At 32.8% G+C, this 24,711-nt stretch overlaps 1 long non-coding RNA gene across 1 annotated transcript in view; it reads right to left on the bottom strand.

Moving 5' to 3' along the window:
- LOC309641594 overlaps positions 1-23,265 on the bottom strand; it is a 923,801-nt gene extending 900,536 nt beyond the window's left edge. Inside the window, exon 1 of the long non-coding RNA XR_014252702.1 lies at positions 19,722-23,265. This is a non-coding gene — a long non-coding RNA (uncharacterized lncRNA). The remainder of the gene's footprint in view (positions 1-19,721) is intronic.
- Positions 23,266-24,711: the final 1,446 nt, after the last annotated feature.

Genomic DNA, 24,711 nt, shown 5'->3' on the forward strand with positions numbered 1-24,711 from the left:
TAGAATATAAAATAGGGACTGGGGGTTGACATTTTAGATAGAGTGGTCAGGAATATCCTCACCGAGGAACAGACTGCCAAGTAAGATCTTGAAAATGTGTGGGAATTGGCCACGCATATTATCACTCTACTTATTTATTGTCTGTCTCCTTCACTAAAATGAATGTTCCATAAAAAAAGCACGTTGCATTTTTGTTCACTGTTAATATCCCCATGGCTTAAAAAGTATTTAGAAAATGGTAAGTAATTAATAAATGTACATATGACCAATTAATAAATGAATAAGACTTCCATTGTATCTATAACTAGCACTTTCTAAGTGTCAAATCTTTACAGTCTCTCAAAGTACTGCTGAAACAAAAGTATTCTAAAGAAATCATTATCCAAAGGAAAAAGAGAGCTTTCTCCCAATTTCCTTCCATAAAGAAAGATGAAAAATCCACATCAACTCCCAAATTGTCCTCTAAATCCCAACCACTGGTTTTAATTTGTGAATATGTGGCTCACTTCATTCATATGATATAGTTTTGTAGAGGGTGGGATATATATTCAAATCTTTCCCCTTCCACTTTTTAGCTAGGTAACTTTGAGGATAATTTGAGCCCATATGAGGCTTACACTACTCATCCTTAAAATAGGGTGTCAGTGGAGCATGCCCCATATGATTTTGCTGAGAAAAATGATAATACACTTAAAGTACTTAATATAGGCTCTGAAACCCAGTAAATGTTAAATTAATACTAAAATTAGACCAGTATTTATCAAGTGCCTTCTATGTGACAAAAACAATATGCTTGATGTGGGTAACATATGGCTGATAATACTCGAGCCCTCATATGAAGGAACACATAGAATATAATGGATAATAGACATAAAAAATATAAATTCAATCAAGATGTGGTAAGTGCAACAGTGGTAATATTAATAACTGCTATAGGAGCACAAAAAACAGAAAAATTACTATACTCACACAGGTTCGTATCTTTCCCGAGAGATACTTTTTCTAAAACAGTTTGCTCTTAGCCTAAATTGTTCAACATTGTTATTCTCTGTATTTATAATTATTTACATGTTGTCTACTTTAAAAACTGTTAACCATATCAAAAAGTTAATATTCTAATGTTTTTGAACACTTAAAGCATGTCCACTACTGTCACCCCCGACTGAAACAGAGATGCAGCCCAGATCTTAGCCCTAATGAAAACAAAACAAATATCTGGTAATGTTGGATGAAAACTCTTTCAAAAACCGTGCCTTTTAAAATGTAACCCCTGTGGGAACAAAGAATTTTGTGGAATCAGAAGCTGTACATTACTAAGACAGAACTTTCTAAGCATTTTCTTCACAACACTGGTAGAGCAAAATTGTACTAGGAATTACATATAAGAAAAAAATATATATTTTTTTAAAGAAAAAAATGGTATGACCAAAACCCAGAGTATTATCACATTGTAAATTAACATTTAACTGAGGTCAGCTTCAATTACTTTAAGTCTAGACAAGGGTTAGTCCAGACTACAGCCAAGGATTTAGATCACCACCTGTTTTTATAAAGTTTTATTGGAACACACTCTCATTTATTTATGTATTGTCTATGGCTGCTTTTGTGATACAAGATCAAAGCTGAGTACTTGCTGCAAGGATCTTATAAAATACTTGGCTAAAATACTTACTATTTGGCCATTTAAGAAAGAGTTTGCTATTTATATCAAAGAGTGTTCTGCCTATGTTTTCCTCTGAGAGTTTTATAGTGTCTGGCCTTACTTTTAGGTCTTTAATCCATTTTGGGTTTATTTTGTTGTATGGTGTTAGGGAGTGTCTTAATTTCATTCTTTTACATGTAGCTGTCCAGTTTTCCCAGCACCACTTATTGAAGAGACTGTCGTTTTTCCATTGTATATTCTTGCTTCCTTTGTCATAGATTAGGGAACCATAAGTGTGTGAGTTTATCTCTGGGCTTTCTATCCTGTTCCATTGATCTATATCTCTGTTTTTGTGCCATTACCATACTGTCTTGATTACTGTAGCTTTGTAGTATCATCTGAAGTCAGGGAGTCTGATTCCTCCAGCTCCATTTTTCTTTCTCAAGATTTCTTTGGCTATTCAGGGTCTTTCTTGTTTGCACAAAAATTGTAAAATTTTTTGTTCAAATTCTGGGGAAAATGCCATTGGTAATTTGATAAGGATTGCATTGAATCTGTAGATTGCTTTGGGTAGTATATTCATTTTCACAATATTGATTCTTCCAATCCAAGAACATGGTATATCTCTCTATCTGTTTGTGTAGTCTTTGACTTCTTTCATCAGTATCTTATAGCTTTCTGCATACAGGTTTTTGCCTCCTTAGGTGGGTTTATTCCTAGGTATTTTATTCTTTTTGTTGCAGTGGTAAATGGGATTGTTTCCTTAATTTCTCTTTCTGATCTTTTGCTGTTAGTGTATAGGAATGCAAGAGATTTCTGTGTATTAATTTTGTATCCTGCCACTTAACCAAATTCATTGATTAGCTCTAGTAGTTTTCTGGTGGTATCTTTAGGATTTTCTATGTATAGCATCATGTCATCTGCAAACAGTGACAATTTTACTTCTTCTTTCCAATTTGGATCCCTTTTATTTCTTTTCTTCTATGATTGCCATGGCTAGGACTTCCAGAACTATGTTGAATAATAGTGGTGAGATTGAACACCTTTGTCTTGTTCCTGATCTTAGAGGAAATGCTTTCAGTTATTCATCATTGAGAATGATGCTTGCTGTGGGTTTGTCATATATGGCCTTTCTTATGTTGAGGTAGGTTCTCTCTATTCCCACTTTCTGGAGAGTTTTTATCATAAATAGGTGTTGAATTTTGTCGAAAGTTTTTTCTGCAACTATCGAGATGATCATATGTTTTTTATTCTTCAATTTGTTAAAAAAAAAAAAAAGAGTTTGCTGATCCTTGGCAGGATATTTTATCAATAACAACAAAACAAGCTCTGGACCATCTTGGGCAGAATAATGAATAACATTGTAAGAAGACATTTCTTAGTTAATTCATTTATCAGTAGTTTTCCTATGCAAATGTTCTATCCACAACCAATGAGATCTTTACTCAAAATCAAATTTGAGTTTACATACAGTTACATACAGTTTACATACAATAAAATTAATCAATTTCAAATGTGTAATTTGATGAGCTTTGACAAATATATATATAGTTGTATAACCCCTTCCAGCACAATCATGGAATGGAATAGTTTAGTCAGCAACTTTTTTTTTTTTTTTTTGCAGTTAATTTCCTCCTTCCACTCTCTGGTCCCTAGAAACTGCTGATGTACTGTTATAAAATAGGTTTGTATCTTTCCTTAATGTTCTACAAAAAAAAAAAAAAAAAAAAACAACTATGAGTGGATTCTGGATTCTTTCACTTAGCACACAGCTTTTGAGATTAACCCATGTAATTGCCTATGTAATTGTCTGTATCAGTGATTCCGTTTTTTATATTGCTTACATTATTCCATTTAATGGTTATACCACAATTTGCTTATGCATTCACTAGTTGATGGACATTTGGGTTATTTCTAGTTTTGGCTATTATGAATAAATTTTCTGTGAATATTTGCCTGATATTATTTGTGTGAATGTATGTTTTCATTTATCTTGGGCCTGGGAGTGGAATTGCTGCACAAAATGGTATATTTAACTTTAAATGACTTTGCTAAGCAATTTTCCAAAGTGATTATCCCATTTTGCTTTCCCACAAGGTATGTGTGAGAGTTCCAGCTGCATCCTCCAAACCCTGTGAAGTGGCAGTCTTTTCAATTTTAGACATTATTGTGGTTATATAAAAGTGTCATATTTTGGTCATAATTTGCATTATCCTAAGGATTAATGATAACAAATATTGTCGTCTGTCACCCATTTACTTTTTTGGTAAAATGACTGTTCAAATAATTTAGTCATTTCTTAAATTATGTTGTTTGTCTCTATATTATTGAAATGTAATGTTTCTTTACTTAATCTAGGTACTAATTATTTAGGGGATATATACTTGGCAAACATGTCTCTCAGTCTGTAGCTTATCTTTTCATTTTCTTAATATTATTTTAAGAAAAAACATGCTAATTTGGATATCAATTTATTTAATTTAAAAAGACAAAATATGCTGGAAATTTCATTGAATTGTGTTGAATCTAAAGAACACTTTGGAAAGAATTGATAACAATATTGAGTTTTTTGATCATTAACATGGTCTAACTCCCCATTTATTTATGTATTATTTACTTTCATCTGTGTTTCATTGTTTTTAGTATGTGGGCCTTACATATATTTTATTAAGTTTCCCTACATGTTTTATATTTCTGATGCTCTTGCAATGATGAGTTTTTAAATTTCAATTTTATATTTATATAGTTATAAAATTGATTTTTAGTGTTAACCTTATATCCTGAAATATTGCTAACCTCATCTATTACTTTTTTTCTTGTGTAACTATCTTAGCATTGTCTACATAAATGACCATGCTGTCTGTGAATAAATATGGTTTTAGTTATATATTTCCAATATGTATGTGTCATATTTCTTTTTCTTGCCTTATTGTATTGGCCAGGACCTCCAAGTAAAAACTTGAAAATAAATTTTGATAGTTGACATCCTTGATTTGTCCCAATCTCAAGAGGAATGCATTGAGTCTTCTATTAAGCTTGATGCTACCTGTATATGCTCTTTATTATGTTGAGGATGTTTCCTTGTATTCCTAGTTTGATAAAAAAATTATTGCCATAAACTTATGTTGAATTTAGTCATATGCTAAAATCACATGATTTTTATTTTAAAAAATTCAATAAAGTGAATTATATTAAAATATTTTTGAAAGTTAAACCAGTTTTGGGTTCCAGAGATAACTCTCATGTTGTATTATCAATTTTAGATATTGCTGAATGTGGTTTGCTAACATTTTATTAAATTTTTATATCCATGTTTATATGGGATATTGATCTGTTGTTTTATTTTAATATATTTGTCTGACAAGGGTATCAGGGTAATGTTGGTTCATTAGAGTGATTTGAATTGACTGTCTTTCACCATTTGCTAGGGTAGAGTTGTTGTTATTTTCCTTAAATATTTGTTTTAATTATTATAGTTCACTAGTAAAGACATCTGATCTTGGGATTTCCACTGACTTTTAACTACAACTTTAATTTCTTTAATATAAAATTACTCAGGCAATGTCCTTTTTCCATAACATGTTTTGTTTGTGTTGTTGATAGAATGTGTCTATTTCAACTAAATTGAGTTTGTTGCAAGGAAGATGCTTGTTATGGTCCTTTATTATTCTCCTTAGTATCTATAATATATTTGTAATGATGTCATCTCTTTCAATCTAGACATAGGAGATTTGTGTTTCTTCCCTTGTTTCCTGATAATTATAGCTTGCAAATTATACATTTATTTTTCTTATATTTGCCCTGTTTCTCTTTGATTTTTCACTGTTGTTTTCTCTGTTCTCTTTTGTGGACCTCTACTCCTTATTTATAATTTCCTTCACTGTGGTTAGTTTAAGTTGATGTTGATCTTCTTTTTGTAGTTTTCTTAGGTGGAATTCAAGATCATTGATATGAAAATTTTCCATTTTTGTAAAATCATCCTAATGTTATAAATTTCTCTATAATCACCATTTTATCTCCAATCAACAAATTTTGATATTTTTATTTTGTATTTTCATTAAGCAAGAACTTTTTTTTATATATTTTTATAATTTTTTCTTTGATCCTTAAATTATTTTTCCAAATATTTGGGGAACATTCCAAACACCTTTATGTTATTTATTTATAATTTCCTTTTGTTGGGGTTCCAAAATGAATTTGTACAATTTCAAATATTCTATAAAAATTAAGATTAGTTTCATGTTCCAGAATATGGTCCACCTTATCCATATGCATGAGATGGTTTACTCACACACACAGGAACAAAATGTGTCTTTTCCTGGAGTAATATGAAGTGCTCTATAAATATCAATTATATCATTTTGGTTGATAGTGTTGTACAACTCTATCATATCCACACTAATTTTTTGGTTTACTTATTCTACCAACTATTGAGATAGGTGTTTTGGAATATCCACGTGCAATTGTGGATTTTCTATACCTTGTCTCAGTTCTATCAGTTTTGCTTCTTGTACACAAATGTTCTTTATCATGTGCATATGCATTTAAAATTGTTGTGTACTCTTGAAAAATTGACCTCTTTATCAGTAAACTGTTTTTCTCTGATTATTATTCCTTTCTCTAAAACTACTTCTTGTGTTATTGATATAGCCACCCCAGTTTACTTTTGAACAATGTTTGTATAGTATATCTTTTTATAATATATCTTTTTATTATAAATCCACCTATGTTGTCATATTTTAGGTATTTTTTTTGTAGACAGCATATTGTTGGATTTTGCCTTTCTTTATCCAATGTGAAAATCTCTGTCTTTTACATAAGTGTTGAGAAGATTGCATTTAATGCTTCTTCTACATAATTGGATTTTAAAATAGCATTTTGCTATTTGTTTTCTATTTCTATCATTAATTTTTTCCCTTTTTTCTTCTTTTTCTGCCTTCCTTTACACTGAGTAAATTTTAGAATTCACTTTCATCTTCACTATTGGATTATTAGCTACACTTCATTAATTCTTTTTAAAATGGCTGTTGCTCTAAGATTTAAAATAAATATTTTGACTTTTATTATAATCAAACAATATTATAACACTTCATGTATAACATAAAAGCCTAATGACAAAAACCTTCATTTCACCTTTCATGCATTTTGGTTATTGCTGTTACACATTTTAATTCCACATATTTTTTAAAAATACAATATATTGTTATCATTTTTCTTTAAAGTATCAATTATATTTCAAAGAGGTTTTCAGAATGAGATTAAAATGTATTTTATATTTACCTATATATTTACTTTTTCTTATCCTCTTCACTTATTTGTGTAGATTAAAATTTCTATCCATTATAATTTTCTTTTTGCCTAAAGGACTTCATTAACATTTATTATAATTTTCCCATCTTCTCATTAATTATGTATGCTTTTGTGTGTGTGACCGGAAACATATTTCTACTTCATTTTCGAAAATATTCTTGTTATTTAACATTTTTTTAATTTCAGTATTTTTTAAATGTCACTCCACTTTCCCCTGGTTTGTACACTTCTAATGAGAAGTCTGCTATCATCCTTTTTCCTCATACAAAATGAGTCTTTTCTTATTTTCTGATTTATTTTAGAATGATTTGCTACCATGAATTTCCTCATAATTGATTATGACATACACTGGTATAATTTTCTTCTTATTTATTCTTCTTGAAATTCTTTGAATGTCTTAGATCTGTGGGTTTCTAACTTCTAACATTTTTGAAATTTTTATACATTTTTTAAAGTTTTACAGTTATTACAAAATATTGGCTATATTCCTCATGTTGTACAATACATACTTGAACCTGTCTTACACCCAATAGTTTGTACCTCCCACTCTTCCACCCCTATATTGCCCCTCCCCCTCCCCACTGGTAACCACAAGTTTATTCTCTATATCTGTGAGCCTGTTTCTCTTTTGTTATATTCACTAGTTTGTTGTATTTTTTAGATTCCACATATAAGTGATATCATACAGTATTTGTCTTTCTCTGTCTGACTTATTTCACTTGGCATAATGTCCTCCAAGTCTATCCTTGTTGTTGAAAATGGCAAATTTTTGTTCTTTTTGATGGCTGAGTAGTATTCCATTGTATATATATACCACACCTTCTTCATCCATTCATCTTCTGATGTACATTTAGGTTGCTTCCACTGTTCCAAAGTGGCTACACCAATTTACATTCCCACCAACAGTGTACAATGGTTCCCTTTTCTTCACATCCTCACCAATATTTGTTGTGTTCTTTTTGATAATATTTAATATTTCTATCCCTTATATCTTATTTTGTTTCCATAACTTATCTCTTTTTTCTTTCCTATTGAACTCCAATTACATATATATGATGCTGATTGGTACTGTTTTAGAGCTCAGTGAAGCACTATTCATTTATTTTCAGTATTTTTCTTTTTGTTTTTCAAATTATGGATATATTCTATTGCAAGTCTTTCAAATTCACTAGTATTTTCTTGTGTGGTTTTTAATCTGCTGTTAATTTTCTATTCCAAGTATTGTATGTTTTTAACTTTAAACTTTTGGTATGGATTTTTTTTAATTGTCTATACCTCTTATCATTGTTCATGCATTTCTTTTCCTACTTAAATACATAGATGTATTTATGAGAGTTTTAATGTTCTGAGTTATTGATTTCATTATCTCTGTTATTTCTGGGTCTCTTTCTATTTAAATATTTTTTCCTGACTATGCATTTTCTTGTTTTGTGCATACCTGGTCATTTTTAACTTAATTCCAAATGTGTTACATTGTTGGTTGCTGGATTATATTTTATTCCTTTAAGTAGTGTAAGATTTTTTTTTCTTTCATTTAGTTAAGCTTCTTGCAATCAATTTGATTCCTCTGAGACTTCTTTTCAAATTTTCTTAGCAGGGATTTTGAGCACCCTTTGCTTTAGGGCTAACTTCCTCACCTCTGCAGCAAAACCCTTCTGTGACAATACTCTTCTGAGAATGTTATCCCATGCCCTGGCATTGGAAGTTTTTCCTCATTCATCTCCTGGGAATACAACACATTCTTGGCCCTGTATGAGCTCTGATTGTTTTTTCTTCCTATTACTTTCTGGTGGTACTTCCCTGATCTTGGTATCTTCCTCACATACATACACAAATCAGTACTCAGCCCAAAACTCAAGGAACCACTCTAGAATACCAATGCTCTCTCTGTAGATCCCTCTCTCCAGTACTCTACACTGAAGATTTTAGTTACATCAGTCTCAAACTCTGAATATGCCTCATCAACAGAGAAAAGCTACGAGATTTTGTTCCTCAAACCACTGTTTCATAACATTTTATTTTTTCTGTAGCTGTTATTTCATTATGGCTGAAAGTGAGAGCCAGAGATCATTACATGAGATTATGCCATCATGAGTATTACATGAGATAATATATTTAAAGTCCTGATTACTTGGCCTAATATATCAAAGGGCCTCAGTAAACATTAATGCACCTCCTACTTCAATAGGAAGTTATACATTCTAAAACTCAAATCACATATAACATCTTATTTCAGTAGATGAATACTATTTTAATGGAAGTCAGAGAGAGAGTCAGCTAACTAATGACTGATTCTTGCCTTAAATTTTTTACAAATTCTGGGCCCATGAGGCAGATGCATTTCATCCATATAGGATGAACCTTCTCAGATATTTAATCCCAGATATTTTAACCTTCTCGGATATTGCTTGCACTGAAATAAGAACATGATATCGCTATTATGTTTATGGAAGTCAACGACTTTTTAATTTTTTGATTAAAGTGTTTTGTTATGGACTGCATCTCTGTGTCTCCTCACCCCAATTCATATGTTAAAACCACAATCCCAAGAGGATGGCATTAGGAGGCAGAGCCTTTGGGAGGTAATTAGGTCATGAGGATAGCACCCACAGATGGTATTAGTGCTTTTATAAGAGGTGACATCAGAGATCTTGCTCACTTTTTTTCTCTTTCTCAACCATGTTAACGATACAAGAAGAAGATTGCTGGCTGTAAATTAGGAAGACAGCTTTCACCAGAATCTGATCATACTGCTACCCTAATCTTGGACTTCCAGCTTCCAGTGCTGTGAGAAATAAATATGTGTTGTTTAAGCCACTGAATCTATGATATTCAGGTACAGCAGCCCAAACTGAAAAAGACACATTTTAATCTATGTTTACATACATAGAAACAATATAACTCATGAGTCCTGAATATGTCTCCACAGACATAAATGCTCTCATTGGAGAAATAAAAGGAATGCTAGCAAGGTGATGCTTCTCCCTCTTAATACCACTCATATTTCACAAATTGACAAATTCAAGCTCAGGACTTAATTGTTATGCCTATAGTAACCACTTACTATGGGAACATCTGGTGATCTCCCATTTGACAGATGGCTTCCACAATTCTAAGTATATATTTTAGCAACCGGAGTGGAAGGGACATATATAGATGGTATTCATGATCACTACTTAACCCACAGAAAATGAGCAGGGATATATTCTACATAGAGGTGATCTGCTCCCTCCTCCAAAGGGAATCTCTATATCCAGCCCTTCAAGCTGGACTTAAAACTATGATTTAGGTAACTAAGATTGGACCAAAAATAAAACAAAATGAGAAAAGAAGCCAAGAAATGTAGATAGAAGATGAGGTTTAGAAACGCAAATCTTCAGTTATGTGACCTGAAGTGAGTGCCTAAAAATTTCAGAGCTTCCCTAAGTCACATATCAAAGGATACATGGTGAGCATAAAAATTACTAGAAAATAACAATAATAATTATATATTATATATATATATATACGTGTGTGTGTGTGTATGTTGCTACTTTTACAGACCACACTTTTTAAGCTATACTGTCAGCTTTTGCAAAATTATTTACCCATTGACTTCTGTGGATCTGAATTTAGAAGGAAACTGAAACAATAGAAGTATTTTCCTTTCAGGGAGATAAATATAAATTCAAAGAGAATAAGATGATGAATGGGTGTTTTGGAGATTCATAACTCTGAATTCAGCTTGCATTTTATGAGGTCTTTTCTATATGTATTTATTTGACAGAGATTTTATTTCTAACAGGCGTTTTAGAGCACTACTGAGCACCTCCATAGACTTTAAACTTATCTTCTACCATTTGCTTCTGTTTGTGTCTATCAGTAACAGCATTGTCACCTTCATCTGGAGGAGACAGTTTCACAAGTTCATCAACAAGGTCAGCAGCAATAGCCATCTCTAAAACATCTAATCAGGTCTGCAATAGGGTCAGGGTGACTGTTTGCTTATCCATTTAATCTTTCACTTATTTTTCAAACCTGTTGTTTGGAGTTTATCACCTATTTTATAGTTGTATAATAAGGTTCAAAAGATCTGATTTCTCCATACTGAATTTTTGAAACATAATAGTATGCAATCTATGCATCATCCATTTGCATTGTTTTCTATTGCACTGATTTTTATATTATGCTGTTACAATATGGAGTTCACACAAGGAACAACCTGTATACTAGTGTTAATAGTTGTTCAACATGAATTCTGAACTTGTATTGTATGGTCAAATATCTTGAGAGTAATTAGTTAAGAATTTAGGACATGGATACTTTCTGTATCATGCAAATTGTTTCTAAGCAGATTCTTTAGATTATCTATTTATCTATCACCTATCATCCAACTATATCAAGAGTGAGACTGAAACTTATGTAGTTATACATTGTTTTTATATACACAGTTTTATGTATATAATTATATATGGTCTCTCCATATAAACATCTATACATAGAAAGAGATGAGTGAAAAAAACATTAAAAATAAAAAGCAGGGCTTCCCTGGTGGCGCAGTGGTTGAGAGTCTGCCTGCCAATGCAGGGGACACGGGTTTGAGCCCTGGTCTGGGAAAATCCCACATGCCGCGGAGCAACTGGGCCCGTGGGACACAGCTGCTGAGCCTGCGCGTCTGGAGTCTGTGCTCCACAGCGGGAGAGGCCGTGATGGTGAGAGGCCCGCGCACCGCGATGAAGAGTGGCCCCCGCTCGCCGCAGCTGGGGAGGGCCCTCGCACAGAGACGAGGACCCAACACAGCCAAAAATAAATAAATAAATACATTAGTTAAAAAAAAAAAAAAGTACATTTAAAAAATAAATAAATAAATAAAAATAAAAAGCAAAGCTTATATTCTACTCTGTTTAGATAGAGAGAGATCTCTCTACATATCGATATCTATATTGATCTATATATCTATTATCTGCCTATCTATATCTATCTATCTATCTGTCTATCTATCTATCTATCTATCTATCTATCTATCTATCTATCATCGAGAGAAAGAGAGAGAAAGAAGAGAGTATGTGTTTTGCTTTTTACTTTTCATGTTTTTATTCAATCATGCTAAGAAAACTGGCTTGGTTTTCCCCAATGAAGTAACAAGATAAAAAAAAAAAATTATTGAGTTACAGTTTGTTTTACTCTATGGAAATTTTAGATGTTGGGATACATGTACAACAACTGTTTGTATTAAGGGTGCAATGCATGGCAATAAGAACACCAATTGGATACTTGCAGCCTTTTCAAAATTTATGGTGTTGATCTGCCAGGAATCTTTCATGTGTGGCCATGTTGTAGTTTATTGAAAGGTGCAATTTGTCTCAAACCTAAATTGTCAGTCAAGATTATATCTTACAACCCTCCATAGACTTAGCATAAGTTATCTACAGAGCCATTATTAGGATGCCAAAAGATCTTCTTCAAACATTATATGACAAGGTGTTGTTATTTATTTATTAATTTTTTTAGTTCTCTTATAGATTTGTTATCTGACTGAAATATATCTATGGAAGATAAAAATTACTTAAATGAAAGCTGTAAACATTTAAAGGAAGATCACTTTCAATAATTATCTTCAGATCATTGAATCACAGAAGCTCAAAACTGGAAAGAAATATCACTAAATATCTGACCAAACTTCCTACTTTTAAAGATGACTACATATACACAGAGAAGCCATGACTTGCCCAAAATCTCTCAAGTTAGTCTTGTTCATACCACAGACTACATTGCTATAATGTCACTGTTATGATGAAAAGTCTCTTTCTTGCAATTATTTATTGGGCTGAAAAATGCATAAAGAACACAGAGCTACTTTTACACAGGCATATTACTATTTAGTGTTCTTGTTGGTTGTGGTGGTATTGTTTCTATTTTGATTGTCATTAGATTATTATTATTATCATATTATTATTTTGTGAATCCACTTAGAAAACACTAGACCTTTGGTTAGGCTTCAGGTTAAAATACCAAGTTTCAGGTTAAAATATCAAGTTTGTCATTAACAAGCTATGTGACCCAGGCAAATGCTAGAACCTTTAGGACATCCATTATATCAAAATAAGTCATAGTACGAAGTTCATAATCTTTCCGTTCTCTTGCACTCTAGGTTCCTATAGTTCTAACATATATATGTATATATGTACATATATATATCTTTAATGCTCCATTATTACAAGAATTTGCAACCTAATATAATGTCAGCTCTTCTAAACCCTTGATAATTTTTATGTAGGAAAATAAAGAAATATCCATAATTCACCAACCAAGTAAATGAATAGGAAAATTTAGCTTAACAAGAGATACTTGTACAAATAATCTTAATCAAAATGTGCTACATCAGACCAAGATCGCAGGAACTTTGGCGCTGTGAAGCGTAAAAATCATGGGCTTATCTATTTCATCTGTGATGAATAGGGTCTGCCCATGGGCAAAGCACATTTTATGTTTTGGAGAATCGAATGGTTTTAGCCACTTCAGGTGCACCAAGTGGCATTTGGTCAGGAATACGTTGTGGATTCAGAGACATTGTTCTGTCTTCAGACTTCCTAACCCTCCAAAGAGGTATAGCAGTGAGACCCTGTCACGATGGTTTCTTCTATTCGATGATCATAGTTCCTCAAAGGCAAATAAAATAGATCCTGACCCGTAATGTGTTTCAATGGTCTCAAAAGCATCTGATTCTCAAAAGGTATAGTAGGATTCATAGGACCAGACAATAAAATTACCTACAGAGAGAGTACTGAAGATTATGGTAGATAACCAACAAAAGACAAGAATAAAGATTTAGAAAAAGCCTAGTGGAGGGAAATAACCTTTTAATCAGAGTCTGATGGAGTCTTGGATTACTTCTTTCTGTCTGTTGCTGACTGATGAAAAGAAGAACTTACATTGGGGTAAGGCTTATAGACTGCTTATTGTTTGAGTTTCAGAAAACAGAGCACCGAGTACTGAAAAGCTTTTCTACTTTCTGTTAGCTGTTTGTGGAAGGAAGGAAAACCAAATATCTACAAGTATGAATATTGGCCCCAGAGAGTCAGCCCTAATCAGAAAATAAGATAGTGCCAGTGTGCATGCTATTCAAGAAATTAAGCATTCCATTTACCCATCACTGACTTTAGCATCTGATTTTTAAAAATTAATGAATATATTTTTCTAAAAAACATTTAAAAATTATCTCTAGGATGAGACCTTCCAAGGGGAAATTTATAAGCCACTGAAAATAGATTCTCAGAAAGAATAGGTCAGCTCAACCATAAGAATAAAAATAAAAGTGTCAAATAAACAAAAGCAGTATTCTGAAAATAAATAAAATTTGAAAACTTTCATGAGCTAAGTATGTAGTTAGAGATTAGCATTATGATGAAATATCACATAAAAATGATTGTATTTATAAATAATTAGTTCCATCAAGTAACTAGATAAAAGACTAGGGGATCAAAGTCAGCTAAAAAATTACAGGCTTTATTGATGCAGAACTTGTATTTAAGTTCTAAATATCTATTAATTGTATAATAGATCCTTTCTTTCATCTTAGCAAGTGTCTGAACCAATACTCTAGGGACATTTCCAAATTCTACTGGAGAAAGAAGTAGATAAAAGACCGTGCATTCAGCCTCTCTGCTCTTTTTAAATCAGTAAGTAGCCAGCTGTTCCATTGCAACCGATTCTTTACTTTGAGCAGACTCACGACATCTATCAAATTAGTGTTTGCATTTTCTTAATAATGTTAACTTAAGCATTTTATTGCATGCTCTGCAAACTGCCTGAGTGCACTAAAGAAATCTGTCCATGGGAAAGACGGTTAAGCAATAGGCAGACTACATAAAAAGCCCAGCATCTCTAGAGGTTAGCTGCATGACACCTGGAATGACACAAAGCCTCTGTTGCTTTTGTCCAGAGCCAATTGGGAATCCCCTGTGGTCAGAAAAATGTTGGTGAAAGCAAATGCCCTTTGCTGCAAACATCTGGAGACCTCTGATCTTTACAGCTTTAAACAGAGGAAGGCTGCAGAATTGCTTAAAATACCAATAAAGTGATGAGATGCAGATTGCTGTTGTTTCCATATTTTTTTTTAAACATCTTTATTGGAGTATAATTGCTTTACAATGGTGTGTTAGTTTCTGCTTTATAAAAAAGTGAATCAGCTATACATATACATATATCCCCATATCTCCTCCCACTTGCATCTCCCTCCCACCCTCCCTATCCTACCCCTCTAGGTGGTCACAAAGAACGGAACTGATCTCCCTGTGCTATGTGGCTGCTTCCCACTAGCTATCTATTTTACATTTGGTAGTGTATATATGTCCATGCCATTCTCTCACTTCGTCCCAGCTTACCCTTCCCCCTCCCTGTGTCCTCAAGTCCATTCTCTACATCTGCGTCTTTATTCCTGTCCTACCCCTAGGTTCTTCAGAACCAATTTTTTTTTAGATTCCATATATATGTGTTAGCATACGGTATTTATTTTTCTCTTTCTGTCTTACTTCACTCTGTATGACAGTCTCTAGGTCCATCCACCTCACTACAAATAACTCAATTTCATTTCCTTTTATGGCTGAGTAATATTCCATTGTATATATATGCCACATCTTCTTTATCCATTCATCTGTCGATGGACACTTAGTTGCTTCCATGTCCTGGCTATTGTAAATAAAGCTGCAATGAACATTGTGGTACATGACTCTTTTTGAATTATGGTTTTCTCAGGTCAGAAATAAATGAAAAAAAATGAAGGAAACGATAGCAAAGACCAATAAAACTAAAAGCTGGTTCTTTGAGAAGATAAACAAAATTGATAAACATTAGCCAGACTCATCAAGAAAAATGGGAGAAGACTCAAATCAATAGAATTAGTAATGAAAAAGGAGAAATAACAACTGACACCACATTGTTTCTTAAATGCACATTGTGAAACAAGACAGCCTTCCTTCCTATTCAGGTCTTTGAACAGCAAATGCCAGAAATCAGAAGTTTTGTAACTAATCCACTCTTGAGTTACCCAACCACAAAAGTATATTTGAGCAATTGCCTTGACAGCTAAAATACAGAGCTTATTTTTTCTCCTTGCTCAAATAACTCAGAGACAGAAACTCAGATTATTTTAAAAAGTCTAACATTCCCTCTTTTGCATGCCTAATAATAATAGTAATATTAATTTAAGCTCCAGCTAAGGCCTTGTAATATTATCCATTTTATCTCTTATAAAGTACAAAAAATAAGGAGATAGACTATCAACCTTATGTTGTCTATATGAAATTTGGAGATCTGGCTGTTTGGGGTTGAAATTTCTTGCTTTTACCCTAAGATCATTTTCTTCCCTTAAGCTAATGGAATTCCAAATTGCAGTCTCACTTTAGTGGCATGAATATCATTATATGTCCTTAACAAGAATTAGATATTTGGGGGAAAGAACAGTAAAATATCTATCTGGGTAAAAAGTGGCACTTTATTATTTCTAGTTATCATAAAATAAAATCAATTTGCAGATCAGTCAAATATGTGAAAAAGAAATAGCAAAAAGCATGAAGTAAAAGATATGGTATATAATAATATAGTACATATCAAAGTCAATTGGAAAGTTGAATTCACTTATTTATAATATTTATATAGAACTCTTTTACCTAGTGGGCTTATCTAAAATAATATGTGGCTTTCTGACTGGTTAACTGATAATTCATCAATTTTATTGATAAAATTTCAATAAATTAGTTGCAACCTAGTTTTGATTGCTGAAACACTCCTCTTAAAATGTAATCACATAGGGTCAAATGTAATATAGTTAACATAGTGGAGAGATATAGAAAGTCATTGAATACTTGGCTGAGAAATTTCAGATGCCATTAACTTAAAATCAGAATCAAACAAGTTTAATGCTGTGCCTTAACACAGTGGTCTAATATCAACTCAGGATTGTACAATTCTATTCCTCTTTTGTCATATTTATCTAAAAACAAAATAATAGGAACATTATGGTAAGTTTTGTAATATTAATTAAAAAAATCTCACTTGCAAACCAAAGAATTTTACTTCCTCTTTAATACCAATGGACAATGTAAATCTGAACTAGTTATATAGCCTTATTTACTCTTCTTTTAATTTTGCACACTACAAATTCTGATTATTGGATACTAATGTGTGTATGCATGTGTGAATTTGTAGGTATACTAATGTGGTAGAAAATATAGCTTAAAACCAGCATATGTGTTTCTATAATTTTGGCAATCATTCAGAAGTAGTTTGGAGCTTTCAGAAAGATCATATTAATCAAAATCCTCAAATTTTACTTTCCCTTTAATGTGAATAAAATGTATTAAATGTACATTGAGTTCCCATTTTGGGGGGTCACCAGTACATATGCTCTGTTTTGTAATACAATTACTTGCATATGAAATATATATTTTGGAGAATCCATTTCTACTCCCCAGACTCCACATCTGTTCTAAATACCATTGTCACTAACACTATTACCACCACCACCACCTGCATTTATCACCACTACAAATGCAACTCTGCAATGGATCTGGTTATTGAGCCTGTTTTCCCATCCATAAGTTATATTTCCTCTGGATCCAAGACTAGGGAATCTGTATGTCACTATCTTGGAGCAGAGTTTTACTAGACTCTCCATTGTCTCTTTAGTAGACTGGTCTTCCTGAAAGAAAAGAAGAAAAAACCTTGCCTGGCTCTTCCTGGACTTCTATCTTAATGAAAACACGAAGTGAGTCTATCATCTAACTGAAAAATCCTTGGAACCCTCTACCAAATGCATTATGAAGTTATATCTCATATTTTAGAACTGTGTCCATTTGGGAGTTGGTGGAGGATGATAGTTTCTTTTCTTTTCTTTCTGTAATCATCAGCCAGCTGAAGTGCTCTGAAATGACAGATGGGTTCTAGAATATCCTGGCCATCTTTCATTCCTTGAACATTTTCATTGAAAAGCGTTCATGGTTCTCTGAGTAATAGCCTAATATTCTATCCTGATCTCTCATGTATTTCAGCAGTCCATGACCCTGCCATGAAACTACCTCTATGACAATCGATAGAAAATATATATCTGAGAGCCCCAAGGTGGAATTCCTAAACCATATTATGTCTTCTCAACTCAGGTAAATTAAATACATTATAAGATTGAGGATTTGCTAGATACTTCTATAAGTTCCACTTCTAGTTTTCTGCTCTGACCACACTTAATCAGCTTTTTCATAAAAGATAACTTTTTACATGAACATTGCAAAAGCCTATAATATTATAAAGGCAAATATTTATTTTCTCTTGCTAAGATCCTGGCCTGCTTTGAGCAAGCCAGGATAGTACACACTTACAATTGACTTTTAAAATATCATAATACATATCAGGCTGTGCCAGGGGGATCCTAGCTTTGGAAAATTCATCTCTGTGTGGTGAATGTTTCATAAATCTGGCCTAAGTAAAATAGGAATGACTTACAAGGCTAAACTACAAGGAACGACTTCAAGGCTAAACTCTATTGTACCGAAGTTGTCAGACTATCACCTCCTAAATTCTTTGCTTTTGCACATAATATATGCCAAGTTGTCTGAAGTTATCCTGAAAATGGGGTTGTATCAGTAAAGTTTCTCCAGAGAAATAGAGTCAATAGGACAGAGAGAGAGGGAGAGGTCTTAAGAAATTGTTTCATTTGCTTATGTGATTATGGGAGCTGGCAAGTGCAAATTCTGCGGGGCAGTCAGAGGCTGAAGGCTGAGGCACCAGCTGATGTTGCAGCAGTCCAAAGACAGAATTCCTTCGTCCTCAGGGGACTTAACATCTTATTTTTTTTAAGGCCTTAAACTGACTGGATGAGGCCTACCTAATTTGTGGAGGGCAATCTGATTTTCTCAAAGCATACTTACTTAAATGTTAATCACGTCTTAAAAATACCTTCACAGCAAAATCTGGTGTTTGACCACAAATTGGGTACCATGCATAGCATGGCCTAGCCAAGTTGACTGGTAAAACTAACCATCATAGTTTCGAAGGGTTTCTTCCTCTTCAAATTTTTGGAAGAGTCTGAGAACTGGCATTAATTTTTCTTTAAATATTTGTTATAATTCACTTGTGAAGTCTTCTGGTCCTGGGTTTTTCTTTGTTGGGAGGTTTTAGGTTACTGATTCAATCACATTGGTCTGTTCAGACTTTCTGTTTCTTCATGATTCAGTCTTGGTAATTTGTATGTTTCTAGGAATGTATCCATTTCTTCTAACTAGATTATCCAACTTTTGGTGTATAATTGTTCATAGTAACTGCTTATGACCCTTTTCTATTTCTGTATTATCAGTTGTAACGGCTCCCCTTTCATGTCTGATTTTATTTTTTTTTATTTTTTTTTTAATTTTTATTGGAGTATAGTTGATTTACAATGTTGTGTTAGTTTCAGGTGTACAGCAAATTGCATCAGTTATACATATACATATATCCTCTCTTCTTTTCTTTTTTTTATATTCTTTTGCCATATATGCTATTACAGAGTATTGAGTAGAGTTCCCTGTGCTACACAGCAGGTTCTTATTAGTTATCTCTTTTATATATATAGTAGTGTGTATATATCAATCCCAGTCTCCCAATTTATCCCTTCCCCCCTTATCCCCTGGTAACCATAACTTTGTTTTCTGCATCTGTGACTCTACTTCTGCTTTGTAAATAATTTCATTTGTACCCTTTTATTTTTAGATTCCATGTATAAGTGATATCATATGATACTGTCTTTCTGTTTCTGACTTACTTCACTCAATATGACAATCTCTAGGTCCATACATGTTGCTGCAAATGGCATTATTTTGTTCTTTATTATGGCTGAGTAATATTCCATTGTATATATGTACCACATCTACTTTATCCATTCCTCTGTTGATGGACATTTAGGTTGCTTCCATGTCCTGGCTATTGTAAATAGTGCTGTAATGAACATTAGGGTGTATGTATCTCATTGAATTATGGTTTTCTCTGAATATATGCTCAGGAGTGGGGTTGCTGGTTCATATGGTAGTTCTATTTTTAGTTCTCCATAGTAGCTGTACCAATTTACATTCCCATCAACAGTGTAGGAGGGTTCCCTTTTCTCCACACCCTCTCCAGCATATATTGTTTGTAGATTTTCTGAAGATGGTTATTCTGACTGGTGTGAGGTGATAGCTCATTGTGGTTTTGATTTGCATTTCTCTAATAATTAGTGATGTTGAGCATTTTTCATGTGCTTTTTGGCCATCTGTATGTCTTCTTTGGAGAAATATCTGTTTAGATCTTCCACCCATTTTTTGATTGGGTTTTTTTTTTTTTGATATTGAGCTGCATGAGCTGTTTGTATATTTTGGAGATTAACCCCTTGTCAGTTTCTCCATTTGCAGATATTTTCTCCCATTCTGAGGGTCATCTTTTTGTTTTGTTTATGGTTTCCTTTGCTATACTACAAATCTACAGTGATCAAAACAGTATGGTACTGGCACAAAAACAGAAATATAGATCAATGGAACAGGATAGAAAACCCAGAGATAAACCCATGCACCTATGGCCACCTAATCTATGACAACGGAGGCAAGGATATACAATGGAGAAAAGACAGCCTCTTCAATAAGTGGTGCTGGGAAAACTGGACAGCTACATGTAAAAGAATGAAATTAGAACACTCCCTAACACCATACACAAAAATAAACTCAAAATGGATTAAAGACCTAAATGTAAAGCCAGACACTATAAAACTCTTAGAGAAAAACATAGGCAGAACACTCTTTGACATAAATCACAGTAAGATATTTTTTGATCTTCCTCCTAGATTAAAGAAAATAAAAACAAGAAACTTAAAAGATTTTGCACAGCAAATGATATGTCTGATTTTATTAATTTTAGCCTTGTCTCTTTTTTTCTTAGTCTAACTAAAGGTTTGTCTATTTTGTGTATCTTTCAGAAAACCAACACTTGGTTTCATTGGCTTTTTCTATTGTTTTCCTAGTCTATTTCATTTATTTCTGCTCTGACCTTTATTATTCCGTTCCTTCTGCTAACCTTGGGCTTAGTTTTTTTCTTTATTTTTTGCTTCCTTTATGTGTAAATTTAGGTTGTTTAATTGTGATCTTTCTTCTTTTATAAATGTAGGTGTTTATTACAATAAACTTCCCTCATAGTACTGCTTTTGCTGCATCCAATGTTCATCACAATATTCACCATAGACAATATATGAAGACAATCTAAATAGCTATCATCAGATGCATGCGGAAAGAAGCTGTGGTATACACGTATAATGGAATATTATTCAGCCTTAAACAAGAAGGAAATCCTATCAATTGTGACAACATGGATGAACATGAAGGACAGTATGCTGTAAGAAATAAGGCAGTCACAGAAGGACAAATATGCCATGATTCTACTTATATGAGTTATCTAAAATAGTATATTCAAAGAAGCAGAGAACACAACAGTGTTTGCTAGAGGCTGGGGAATGGGGTAAATGAAGGGTTGTTGTTTAATGGGTATGATATTTGAGCAATGCTAGATGAATAAGTTCTAAATATCTGTTGTACAACACAGTGCCCATAGTTAACAAAATGGTATTATAACTTTCAAAATTTGTCAAGAGGGCAAATAGTGTTCTAACCAAAATACACATACACACACACACACACACAAAGAAACTTTGGGAGGTATTGGAAATGTCTATTACCTTGATTGTAGTGATGGTATAATGGATGTTTGTATATGTACAAACATTAAATTGTAAACATTAAATATGTCCACATTTTGTATATCAATTTTATCTCAATAAAGCTGTATAAAAATGAACCATCACAGGGATGTAGTAGAGCTAATCCCCTGGAGGTTATCTGACATGAAAATTTTGCAACTTTCTGGCCCAGCCCACTACATGGTAGCAGTAGATACCTGCCCAGCAGTATCTATGAGCTCTCCAGGACCACCAGGAAACATTCTGGGAGACAAAGTCTTATCATATAGTCAATCAGGTGTATATATGAATTGGGATACTCTCAAGAGCTTTGCCATGTTGCTACACAAAATATTGAATGTAGCCAACAGGAACTTTTGGAGATCCAGCTTCAAAGAAAATTCCTATGATGTCCATGTCAAAATCAATGATAGGCCGCCCAAACTGAAGAAAATTACACTTTTCTTACTCTGAACACAACCCAAACTACATCAATATTTATTTCATCTCTAAAAAATATCTTAAATGGACACTAAAATATCCTCATGGTGATTATACTCTTACAGAGATTATTTACTTTATATCATATTTCAACTTTTGTTTAATGAAAGTAGGTATCACCAATCACATTGTCAATAGGATCTGTTGTCTACAAGTTACCTTATTTTCAATCATAATCCTTAGTTTGTCTTCACATTTTAAACAGTGTTGCTTTAGAACTTCCGATTATATATCTATATACTCTTTCTTGATGATGGGTAAATGACAGGTATCAAATGAACAATTAATAAAAACTTCTACCATTACACATAATAATGACAATATTACTGACCCAACTAATTTGCCATAGCAGAATTCACTGATGAGTATTGTATTCCCACTATTGCTTCAATTCACTATGCTCCTGCTACTGATGCCACCAAACATGACAATAGGATAACAAATGGTGGAGTTGTGGGCTCCCTAACAGAAATCACAGTTTGTTCTGGAGGACCAAGGATCACTACAGGAAACATACCAACTGTGAAGAAGAGGGAAGGAGAATTATATTGACTTGTATATTTTAGAAGACAACTGTAAGTTATGCAACTACAATTTCAATTTTCCATGTACATTTGTACATCACATGTATCTCTGAATATAATTATGTGGATACAGAAAAACCAGACTGATGGAACAATCATTATCTATTCTACGTTAGGAGGTATAGCACTTATTGGACACATTTTGTAAAAATAAATTAGGCCAAAGTGGCTTAGGGTCTTCTTTCCATTTTGAGATAAATAGCACTAGAAAAGTACATGGAAGGTTATGATAACTTTGTTATACATTAAGTTTGAAAGCAGGAACTTTAGTATATATTAGAATTATTTCCAGAAAAATTAACAAAATACTAAACTTACAGCTTTTAGAAACTTTGGCTTAATTACTTGGAAATACGGTTTTTAAAGAGATATTTGGAAGGATCAGTTCAATCCCCAACAATGACAATGCTTTATAAATATGGAATTATAAAAGCTTCCTATTGAATGAACCCCAGGGCATTATAGGAAACCTTTCTTAAAGCAGTTTTTAAATATTTGCTATATAGTTTAAGAATTTTCCTTTAACATATTTTAATTGAGCCTAGAGAATGTCTATAAAATCTGCATTTTATTTAATTCTGTTTAATTCTGTAAATGAATTAAACTAACCAGTGATTTGAATTTGATGGTTGAATCTGAATATATAATAATAATTATATTGTTCTTAAAGAGACTAAATTATTTCTAAGGAAACTTTTATATTTAACACGTTACACTTTTTATCTTATTTGCTTGCAGTATAATATCCACTTTCAAGATATTATAAGGCTAATTTTTAACTTCTTGTGCTTTGCATTTTAAGAATTATGCAGGTTCCAGTACATTAAATAAAAAAGAGAAAATAATTCTTTGCCTACAATATTCTAATAAATTCAGGACTTATTTGTATTCAACTAAAGTATACATGAGTTAATATCCATATGCTTATATGTACAAGTGTGTATGTATGTATGTATAGATAGATAGATAGATAGAGATATATCAAATAATTTTCTAAGTTCTTATTTATACTATCTATAAACCTTCAATTTGAAGTAGGCTATGTAATAGTCCAGAGAAGCTAGAGTTTGAAATACAGCATATTCAGTGAGTTGGGTTAGTGTGGAGCTAGACTATATTAATTCAAGACAACTCATTAAGATAAAATATGAACATATATAATCCAGTAAATATGGTAACACATAAATGGTAACAGGCCGATGAAATGGTTGGCATAAGAAACACTAAGCAGTAAACTATAGTGATAGTACATAGATAAAGGATGAAAATGGTAAACTGCTACTATTAATTGCTAGTATTAGCAATTAATAATTAATTATTAACACAATAATGCCTTATTATACGAGGTATTGCACTAAGCACAATAGAAGTATCATCTCCTTCAAAAAAAATTGTGAGGCAAAAACTACTCTTATTTTACAGATGAGAAGACAGATACACAAAGTGTTCAAATGTCTAATGCCAAATCTACCTCTTTCTTATTCCAAATTCCATGCTTTATACCACTGTGCTAGGGGCGTCGAGAAGATTTGGCTCCAGGCAGCAAAAGCCTGCGTAGAGGGCTGGGGTTTAGTCCCTTAAGAATTAAGGCAAGAAAAAGGTTATACCATGGTGTTAGGCAAGTCAGGAAACTGAACTGGTTGAGATGGAACTTGATAAGTAGAAAACAGATGTCCAATAATAGAGGTAGAGATGGGGCAGGAGTAGCCACTGGGTTGACCTGAGACCCTGCAGTATTGGTTGTGAGCTACAATTCCTTAAACTCTAACTGCTAACTAAAGACAGAATTGTTTCAGGGTATAGATATGAGTGGTATGGTTTCATATGTGGGGAAAAGAAGGTCTTAAGGCAAGAAACTTATTTTACCTATGAAATACAGTTATTGTGAGAGTCCAATGTTACAATAAATATTAGAATAATGAGTAATCAAAAGGTACTTTACTGTTATTATTAAAGTTATACTTATTATAATT

This window comes from Balaenoptera physalus, assembly GCF_965194825.1.
Source record: "Balaenoptera physalus genome assembly, chromosome: 1".
Taxonomy (NCBI): Eukaryota; Metazoa; Chordata; class Mammalia; order Artiodactyla; family Balaenopteridae; genus Balaenoptera; species Balaenoptera physalus.